This window comes from Varanus komodoensis, unplaced genomic scaffold (genome assembly GCF_004798865.1).
Source record: "Varanus komodoensis strain SLA01 unplaced genomic scaffold, ASM479886v1 scaffold12, whole genome shotgun sequence".
Lineage (NCBI taxonomy): Eukaryota > Metazoa > Chordata > Lepidosauria > Squamata > Varanidae > Varanus > Varanus komodoensis.
The window spans coordinates 21,157,523-21,164,574 of NW_025335349.1; positions in this window are offsets into that span (position 1 = coordinate 21,157,523).

Sequence of the window (7,052 nt, forward strand, 5' to 3'; positions counted from 1 at the left end):
GACTTTGCGACCCCATGGACAACACTCCTCCAGGCCTTCCTGTCCTCCACCATCCCTCGGAGTCCACTCAAGCTCACACCAACTGCTTCAGTGACTCCATCCAGCCACCTCATTCTTTGCCGTCCCCTTCTTTTGCCATCTATTGTTCCCAGCATTAGGCTCTTCTCCAGGGAGTCCTTCCTTCTCATTAGGTGGCCAAAGCATTTGAGCTTCATCTTCAGTAGCACTTCATCTAGATGACTGCAAATGTTTGTCCAGATACAAACCAGGGTGCAAATGATGCATCTAACTTGAGGCACAGGATGTTTGTAAGTCTCTTGCATGCACTGAGTGGCAGGGCTGAGAGGACAGAGCTTCTCATGGCTGGATCCATCTTTTTCCTGCCTCTTTCATTCCTGTTGTCATGCAGTTCAAGGCCAGGGAGACAGAGATGAGGAGGAGGAGGAGGAGTCCTGGGAAACGGGGCCTCCAGATATTAAGATGGAAGGATTCAGGCAGATCCTGAGAAGAACCAGAGTCTGCAACTGCTGGCGGGGAGGGCATGGGACAGGAGTCCCAGGAGCCAGAGGAGCCTGGCACTGTTCTTGACCCCAGGACGTGGCATCAGGAGAGAAGGGCTAGCCAGCTAGAGGAGCAGTGTACAGCTGAGCCTGGCCTGCTTCCAGAAGGGCCCTCCAAGAGGGGTGGACGCAGGGTTGCTCAAAAAGAGGGTTCCCCGAAGTCGTTTCTAGTTTGGGTTCAATAAACCACTCTGTGCATGTTCAGGGCCTCTTTCTTTGCTGGTTATGCTTTACTGGATGCACATGGGAGGATAAAGAACTTTGGCAAAGAATAGTCTGTTGTCTGGAGGTGCTAAGGGGGACACCTAGCTCACAACAAATCCTACACTGGAATTATAAAGGAGCTAGCTAGTTTCTTTATATATTTCTTACATTTCTATACTACTGAATAGCAGAAGCTCTCTGAAGAATCTACTGTGCAAAAGAGCTTAGCTTTTGGACACATGCCCCAAGACAAAGCACAAGATGTACACAACAAGATGCTGTTACTTGTAAGCCTCCCAGGGAGGCCTTTGGCAAACTATAAGCGGCATATAAATATGTGAATAAATAAATAAATTTAGGCTTCCCAGTGTGGTGCCAACTAACCAAGTGCTCCAGGAGCCAGATACAGTAGACCTGCATTAGAACCTAGCAAGATTCATTCTAGGAACATGGAACGTTAAATTCATAGCCCCTCCTGATCAGACTGAAGAGAAATATTCCCCAACATCCTGTATCCAAGGATGCTTGATCAAATGCCTCGGAGAAGCTCACCACCAAGAAGCAAAGACAAGACAACCCTCTCTTGCCGATTCTTCCCAGCAGCTAGAATGCAGTACTGTCTCTAAACATGGAAGTTCTGTAAAGCTATCATGAGTGACGATGGACATTCTCCATGAAAGTGTCTAGCTCCTTTGGAAAGCCATCTGCTAAGGTTGGCACCAGCGAGTCCTGCAAGTGCTTCGTCCCCAGCAGTGACCTTGCCATACCAAGCATGCCACCAGATCCAGAGCACAGTTAGAAGTAGGAGTACTTGCTGCTTCTAATGATCCAGGGGTGCAGAACCTTGTTCAGCTGCAGGCCAAGTCTCTTTGAGACACATAGCGGGCAAACAAGACAAGACAAAACATAAAAATACTAGTGTATTAGCCTCAAGCTTTCCCTGCCAGTAACTAAGCCTTAGGAATGGTATTGCAGCTTTTTAAGAAATCCCAGGAATCTCAGGCTTCCACCAAATAATTGGTGGTGATGAGAAAAGGAAGACATAGTCTCCTTGGGAACCCTGGTAGATCAGATTGGACTCCTTGGCCTGAGACTGTGCACCCCATCCAAACTGACCACTGTCTTATGTACCATAATGTTCCTCAATCTTGCTTTTGAGAAGTGCTGGCTGGCTTCATCCTGCTGGGCCTCTCTTCCGTAAATTTCTAATATAAAACAAGTGTAAGATAAAAAAAGTGATCAATATTTCAGTTACTAGAATGAGAAATAATGAAGTCTGATTTCTTGCCTTTTTAATTTTATGGGTCAGCCATAACGGGCAGATTAAAATTTGGAAAAATTTGATAGTCCTTTAAGGAGGAGTTCATTTTACTCTAGCAGGATTGCGGATGGAGAAAAACTCCTGCATTGTATTGGTTGTGTAGCTGTCCTTTCCTAATGTGCATTTGTGTTAGAGTCAAACTTACCTAATTTAAACAGATACACTTGGAACTGCTTAAAGCCTCAGGACCTAGGATATAGTTCTTTTGTGAACTCACCCAGATACTTAAAAACTTAGGAGAAATGTTGCAGTCAATTAACTGATAGGTTCTTCTTCAGTCACTTAAATGGATGCTCTTTTTGTTTGGAGTTGTTCTTCCTAGAACAGATTTGAGATAGATCAGTTCATTCTAAATTATTTTCCTGAGGGTGTGTAAAAAAAACAAACATCCTGCATTTATTTTTAAGGGAGAATTATGCTTGCTTAAATACCCATTGAAAGCAGCCTTGTCCTTTCAGAAGAATGCAAGATACATACTACAGTTGTTCCTTTTTGTTATACAGAGGATTTACAAGCCTTCCCCCACCTTTCTCTCTCTCTCACTCTCTCTCTCTCTCTGTGCCCTCATTAACATTCCTGGTATCCTAACAGCAAAATATTCTTTTGTAACCTTGCAAAAGGTGATGGCCTTTGCCAGACTTGGAACCTGTAAACACTCTACATTAAAGCATGGACAGTTCAGTATTTCCTATTGTGCCTGTCTTAAAGCACCGTTTCTAGAAGTAGCTTTCCATTTCTACATGGCAGGGTTAAAGCATGCTGTCTGGCGTAGCACTAAATTATCAGGGGAAGGGTTATAATTCAGAGGTCAAGCACATGCTTTTCATACAAAAATTCCAGGTTCAGTCCCCATCGTCTCCCAGGGGGACTAGAAAAGACAACTGTATGAAATCCCAGAGAACTGCTGCCAGGTCATATCAGCAATACTGAGCTTAGCTGGCAACAGTCTGACTGAATATAAGGCAGCTTTCTGCATTTCCTGTACATGCAGTGGACCAGTTGGCTTACTAGCTAACTTCTGCTTACGCTTCCTACCAATGACCTCCTCTGCCTTGCGCAGTAGCACTGGGGAGCTACGAAGGGCTTTCTTGTAATTTGCGCCAGGTTATGGTGCAAGTTAGAAAAAGCAGGAGCTTCTTCCACTGCTTTTTATCCAGAGTTCAGGGCAAATAAAAGTGGACCCTGCACACAAAAAATGAAGTGGGACTGGGCTTCATGTGCTCTGCCCGGTCACTCCTGCAGCAGCTAGGTGGAGCTGGGTAACCCGGAGGCGTTCTCTCCCTTAGTCACTGTTTGTGATGTCCAGGCCTGAAACTGTGGGTTGTTGGAAAGTAACCCAGATGTGTAACCCATGGTTTGTTCTTAGATCAAAGTCTGGGGGTGTTCCCTGCCAAAGGACCTGTAGTTTGGGGTCTGGATGTTGTGATCATGGCCTCAGGCTTCAATATCCTTGGATTGCTTAGCTAAGGGATGGACAGAAAGTAGAGCACCGGATGCTTTTCTCTTCAATTCCCAGAAGCCCCTGCTTAAGAATGCATGGAGTGCTGGTTAGGAATGCAGATCTACCTGCTGCCCACCATTGGTTTCACTAGCCAGAGCATCCTTCAGGAGCCAGGAAATTCACTTGCACTCATTACAATTATCCAGGGTTTCAATAAAGCCCAGGTAGCTCTAATGTGTGAGTCTGTAAGAAGCTTTCCAGGCAAAGGCATTCCCCCCTACCCCTTTTTGTAGAGCAGTTTGGAGATTCTCAGAAAGAGAAGGAGAAAGAATCCCTTCTCATTTGCTCCAGGTTCCCTTAAGAAATACTGGGGGAAGTTTCTGTTGTTGTATAAGTTGCGCATAAGTTGTTTTGTTAAAGAGACATCCTTCTGACCAGAAAGTTTCATCTGCAGCAAGTGGATTGGTTCATGCTTGTTTATATATTTGGGAAAATTAATCTGAATTTGGTCAGGAACAAGCGTGGCATAGTAGTTAAAGTGTTGGGCAAGAACAAGACTTCAGTTTATATATTTACTCAGCCACATGCCGATTGTGGTGACTGACCCAAAAACACAACCTCCAGGTCTAATCTACCTCCCATGTGCACAACGCACCTTGCTGTTGCTTTCCTAGCATGAAGCTGTGATAAATGCAAGACATAAAGTAAGGTTGAATAAACTATTCTGAGAAATATATCAATGTTAAACCATATAGGCTACAAAACAGAAGCTTGTGTACTATTACTAGCCACTGGAGACTTTTAGGTATGAAATAAAGCAGCTATTGTAACTCTGTACCTTGGGGACCTTTGCAGAATACTTAAAAAAAATCAGCTCCTGCTTCATGCACACTTTTGCTCCTTCATATCCCTTTAGAATTAGCTCAGCTCAGTTTTTAGAAAGACTCATAAAGAGTCTGCACAGATAGTAGTCTTTGTTGAGACTACACCTGACTCAAATTTACAAATGGAGAAGTTTGCTCCAGGAAAAAGAGAGGAGTAAATAGAGCCAATGTGCTATGGTGGATAAAGAGTTGGACTGGGGACCCAGGATATTTGGGTTCTAGTCCCCACTTGGCCATGAAGTTTACCAGTCAATGGCTCTCAGCTTTCCTACCTACCAGGGCTGTTGTGAGGATGAACTGGAGCTATGTAAGCTGCCTTGGTTTCCTCACAAGAGGAAAAACAGTGAGATATAAATGCAGAGTAATAACAACATCGGTGGGTTCAGAGTCATCCAGTTTTGTAAAACCCTAAGAGGGGGCCACTTCCTCCCTCTGCATGCAAATAGCTCACAAGTCTTGTTTTAGCAGGATGGCAAACATTTAGATCATAGAGGCTCCAATGCAGCAAATGTCTAACCAATCAGTAAAAACCAAAGTTTTAGGTCTACTTCCTTGTGTTTTAGGCTTGGGAAAGAGAAGAGGGTAGATCCAATGGTAAATTTATACAACTTTCATTCCTAAATGTACTCCAGCTGCTTTCATCTTTTCCCTTTCAAGTAAGTCTGTGCACCGAGTTCCCCACTTATGATTTGTAACCACAGTTAAAAACATCACGCATTTCAGAGGGAAGAATGCACTTGCTGTCAGTTTCAATAAATTATCGCCACTCTGGCCCCATTCTTTGATCTTGAAATGCTGCTTAGAAAAGTCACTGGTGTAGAAATGTCCCCATCTGGCCTCTGATGTCAGACTGTCAGAATCCTTAGAATAGCTGTCATAAATGTGATAGTAATTGTTGAAAAGGGAACCTTGATTCTGATCAAGGTTTCTGATCAATGCAAGAAAGGCTGCAAATGCTGATTTCATTCAGCCTTCTCTAACTCACCCGCCTGTCATTTGGACATGGTACTTTTGCTGTCACCAAGACATTCCCATTGGTATAGAGAACAAACCTGCCCTGGTTTTCTGATCTGGTAGCAGCTTTTCATTAAGAAAACAAAATGCAACAGAAGTGCTGCAAGTTAAGTTCATTGCAGCCAAGTAGCTCTGCATAATTGTCAACAAGTGGACAGAGAAAAGTGACTTACTAAGTCAGGCCATTGCTGGCCCAGTATTGTCAACACAATGACCTGGTTTGCACAATCCAACAGCCCACAGTGGCTTAATTTACCCATGGGGACTGCCATGTGATACCCGGCATCTGCAAGCCCTTGGTTTCCATCCTGTTTCCCACACTACTTATAGCCAAACAAGCTGTAACACTGTTGTTGCTGCTGCTGCTGCTGCTGTTTAATAACAAAGTAATTTCTGACTGTTTGTGACTCCATGGACAACATCCCTCCAGCTTCTCCTGTCCTCCACCATCCCCTAGTCCACCCAGCCCCACACCCATCTCTCCAGTGACCCCATCCAGCCACCTCAACCTCTGCTGTCCCCTTCTCCTTTTGCCTTTAATCGTCCCAGCATCAGGGTCTTCTCCAGTGACTCCTTCCTTTTCATTAGGCAGCCAAAGTATTTGAGCTTCAGTATCTGTCCTTCTAAACAACAGTCAGGGTTGATTTCCTTTAGGATGCTTTAACACATAGCTTTGGTTTAATTTACTGTTTGCTTGCTTGCTTGCTTTTGCTAGATATCTTGAGTTCCCATGAGGAAAGGCAGGGCATAAATCAATCGTCATCGTTGTTTTCATCGTCGTTGTCGTCGTTGTCGTCACATGATTCCTTGGACTCTTTGCTTATAGAACACATGGTACAAATGTATTGATTGATGTGGTATTTAAAAGTGCTCTAAATATTCCCTCTTTTACAAACAACTGCTTGAAATCAATGAGACTCATGCGTAAAAATGGCAGGTCAGCTGTCAAGGGCAATTACAATGCATAGGAGGGGAGGGGAGGTGCGACAGGGAGGGATGGAATAGAAGAGCTGGGGCCCTCAAAAGAAGACATTGCATGCGTCACTTGGCATCCGTTTTCATTTATCTACCACCAACCATATATTTGGTGCTTTTTGTTGCTTGAACAAGGAAACTTGTCCTTGGCTCAATGATGTTATGAAATAAAATTTGGCACAAGCAAGGCAGTAGAGAGAGGGAATGAAGATGGCAGGCCACAGCAAGCAATAAACATGTAATGGCGTTTCTTGCTTTTGAAGAATTGGTGTGGCCTCTCAGAACAAAATTAAGGAAGCCCCCACCTGCAAGCTTGAAGTCAAGGTAGTATGATAACAATGTATGCTAAATCAGAGCCCCCGAACATTTACACAATACATTTATCCCAAGAATTATGAATTTAAAGGGAAGTCTTTCAAGCGAACGGGATGTATTTCCCAGGTGTAAGCTCTTGAAATCCCTAAATTAGGGGTATGTTGAACACAATCATTGCTAAAAGAGGGCCAAAAAGTAAAAGAGGATACAAATGCATAAAAATTGCTCATGCTGATTAAGATTTGGTCTGTAGACCTTTCCACAAATTAGTACAGAAAAGAATGATTGTTAAAAGAATCAGTATTAAAACAGTAAGATCGGTTGTGAAGCATGTAAGA